The sequence below is a fragment of the Lactuca serriola genome, chromosome 9 (genome assembly GCF_051521515.1).
Source record: "Lactuca serriola cultivar US96UC23 chromosome 9, Lser_US96UC23_V15, whole genome shotgun sequence".
Taxonomy (NCBI): Eukaryota; Viridiplantae; Streptophyta; class Magnoliopsida; order Asterales; family Asteraceae; genus Lactuca; species Lactuca serriola.
The window spans coordinates 162,880,752-162,884,562 of record NC_136416.1 but is presented as its reverse complement, the minus strand read 5'-3'; the positions used below and the strand labels follow the sequence as shown (position 1 = coordinate 162,884,562).

The window sequence follows — 3,811 nt, the reverse complement described above, 5'->3', positions numbered from 1 at the left end:
AATGTATACATCTAATTTGCATATTCCAATTTCATCCAATTCCATACAAATATAAACATCTAACTTTCATTTTAAGGCAATGTGGTATAAACATAAATTTCAATCCAACAAATGTATATATTCATGTCATTTTTTTATACATCAATCTAATCTAAACATAAATATCAAAATATACACAAAATGCATAATTAAATTCCTACAAATCTGAAAAAAAAAACACACAACAAAATATTCCAACAAAATATATACAATCAAACAAAATTATCCAATAAAATGCATAATTAACCACTTCATATCTCAAAATACAAACATAATCACTCAATATAATTGAAAAATGCTCACATTTTATCATCTTTATTAACACAAAAACAGAAAAATCATAGAAAAAGATGAGAAATTCGACCTTGGGGAAGGAGGGGCAATTTCGGAATTTGCAAAAATATCACCGGTTTATGGCTGTCTTGGAGGAAGGAGGGGCAAGCACCGGTCCAAGAAGCAATTCCAACTCCACAAACTTGTCAAAAAAGCGTGATATTGCAGAAAGAAGAAGAGGAAAACGAGAGAATTGGAAGTAGAGAAGAAAATCGCAGAAAGGGAACCTATGAAGGGGTAATCTGCGTTTAGTATTAGCGGCGACGGGTTTTAGCGGCGACGTTAGCGCAACAGCGGCGACAAAAGGGCATTAGCGGCGACATGTGGAGGGAAAAGGTAACGCGCGTTTCCGCTATCCTTTACAGCCGTTAGATCAAAATAAAATCGGACGGATGGGGTGAAAACGACGCGGATCGCTAAATCAAAGCATTAGTGGCGACGCCTTTAGCGGCGACACGTAGCAATAGCGGCGACACGTAACGCGTCATTTACGTGTCGCCGCTATTGCTATGCGTCGCCGCTAAAGGCGTCGCCGCTAATGCTTTGATTTCTTATAGTGTATAGATATTTATATTATTGAAAATAATGCTCTAAAGTGTAAAATTTACACAAATATTAAACATTAAAAAACATTGCGACTATATTATTCTTATCGGTTTTTAGTTAATTAAATATTAACTTCAAGAACTGTTATCATTCAAAATATAAACTATACTTAAAAATGAGATTTATATGATGGAATTTTATGTAACATCTGAAAATATTAGGTAATTATAAAAGAACACTATTTAAAAACTTAACCATTAAAGGATATATACTTTTTCAATATATATAAACGACAGTAATAATAATAATAAACTAAATTGGAGGTGCACTTAATTCGCATTCGTAAATAGGTTAGTACTACGTAACTTTATTACACCAATATTTTGGAGATGCACTTAATTCGTATTCATATATAGGTTAGTACTTGTAGTATATATCTTTATTACATGAATATTTTTTTTCCATCTTATATCTCACACTTGAACCAGCAACCTCCCTAATACCACCGACAAGGCCCATTCTGTTATGTAGAGAGTACATTATGTTACATCGCACACCAGCATCAACGGTAGCGGCCATGTCCTATCTCCTTTATAAGTAATCTAACTATCAAATATCCAGTACTTGCTTCCTCCATTATTTCGATATGCTTCTCCTTTTAGTTACGTTGTTGGCTTCCATTGTCCTGTTTCTTTACTGGAGAAGGTCTCATCGTGTTATCAATTGGGTCGTTTTTGGCATGACCCCCGATCTCATTCTAAATGCTTACCGTGTTCATGATTTCTTCACAGATCTCATCAAATCGAGACATGGTACTTTCATGCTTAAAGGTCCTTGGTTTGCCAACATGGACATGCTCCTCACCTCCGACCCAGCCAACGTTCACCACATCTTAAGCAAGAACTTCCCCAACTATCCCAAAGGTCCCGAGTTCCGGAAGATCTTTGATTTCCTTGGAGATGGAATCTTTAACTCCGATCACGAGTTATGGGAAATCCACAGGAAAACAACCATGTCTCTATTCAAACACCCCGACTTCAATCTGCACTTAGAAGCAAATATCAGGAACAAGATTGAGAAAGGGCTTCTACCTCTCCTTGAATTCGTCTCCCATGATCAACAAGAGACCGATTTGCAGGAGATATTTCAGAGGTTTACATTTGACGCTATCTGTCTGTTGCTTTTAGATTTTGATCCTGAAACCCTGTCTCTGCATTTACCATATAATGCATGTGAGAAGGCCTTCACGGACGCAGAAGAAGCTCTTCTTTGGAGGCATCTGTTGCCGGAAAAAGTTTGGAAGCTGCAACACAGATTCAATATAGGAAAGGAGAAGAAGTTGATCGAAGCTTCTAAGGCTTTTGATGAATTTATATATAAATGTTTGTCAAGGAAAGAAAACAAGCTCACTGATGTTGAAAGAGTAGAGAAGGAGGTCGGATTGTTAAAGTTCTTGATCACTAGTTTCGAAGGACAGACGGGGACTTCAGGGAACTCAAGAACGTTTTTAAAAGACACCATATTCAGTCTGATGATTGCCGGAAGAGACACTACAAGCACAGGTCTTTCTTGGTTTTTTTATCTCATCGCCAAAAACCCTAGCGTAGAGAACAAGATCCGAGAGGAGATTGAGAAGCAAGTGGGAAATTCAAAATGGAAAAATCTTAATGCAAAAGAGTTGGAGGGACTGGTGTATCTTCATGGAGGTTTATGTGAAGCATTAAGACTCTATCCCCCTGTCGCTTTGGAGCACAAGGCACCATCGGACACAGATGTACTCCCAAGTGGGCATGTAGTTAATAAGCACAGCAGGATAATTCTGTCGTTTTATTCAATGGGAAGGATGGAATGGATATGGGGGAAGGATTGCTTGGAGTTTAAACCGGAGAGATGGTTTTCAGGGAGAGGAGGAGTAAAACACGAACCATCTTATAAATTTACAGCGTTTCATGCGGGGCCACGAACGTGCTTGGGTAAGGAAATGGGTTTAATTCAGATGAAAATGGTGGCGACTGCAATCATTTATCATTACCATGTAGAGTTGGTTAAGGATCAAGAGGTTTGTCCAGCTGATTCTATTATACTCCAAATGAAATATGGTTTGAAGGTTAGGCTCTTTCCTATCAGAGAGATCAAAATATAAGATTAAGAAACCTAGCGCATAGGGTTTTTGGGCATGCTTTTCATGAATTAAGGTTTCTTCATTTGAAATCAATAATTAAATGCAACAATTATTTCGGATGTCATTACAATGTTCGTGTATAATACTGTAAGTTTTAAAAAATATATTGATTGGGAATAATTTATAAGTTCATGCTAAGCATTTCTGTGATATTTAGCAGGAGATGGTTATCAAATTCAGAGGGGGGGGAGAGAGAGAGAGAGAGAGAACAATAAATGTTCACATATAATTGGTGTTAAGATTTAAAGACTATTGAAATGAGATGTGGTACCCTCTCAAACAAAACAATAAATGTTCACATTTTATATTTATAGGAAACATTACAGAACACACAAGTTTGGTCCCTTTTGTTGTCACATTAGGTCATATATATATATATATATATATATATATATATATATATATATATATATATATATATATATATATATATATATATATATAAAAGGTTAGGTTATTTTGTTTTCACTATCTATTGTGCATGTATGACTGATTATGAACCAATCATTTTAGTTATTTTAAGAAAGTAATTAATACATATTACATGTTGAAGATATAATAGACATTAATTACATCTTCAACATTTAATATGTATTAATTAGTTTCTTAAAATAACTAAAATGATTGGTCCAGAATCAACCATACATGCACACAATAGATAGTGAAAACATTTGAACCTAACTTTATATATATATATATATATATATATAT

The 3,811-nt window shown here is 35.2% G+C and overlaps 1 pseudogene across 3 annotated transcripts; it reads left to right on the top strand.

Annotated features, from left to right (window-relative positions):
* The first annotated feature begins 1,356 nt into the window (after positions 1-1,356).
* LOC145073297 (alkane hydroxylase MAH1 pseudogene) lies at positions 1,357-3,250 on the top strand (annotated as a pseudogene). 3 transcript variants are annotated; one of them, XR_013691315.1, is made up of 2 exons: positions 1,357-1,486; positions 1,710-3,250. The product of XR_013691315.1 is annotated as an alkane hydroxylase MAH1 pseudogene, transcript variant X3 (transcript). The 3 variants fall into 3 exon arrangements; XR_013691314.1 differs by having other exon boundaries at positions 1,363-1,515; XR_013691313.1 differs by having other exon boundaries at positions 1,363-3,250.
* Positions 3,251-3,811: the final 561 nt, after the last annotated feature.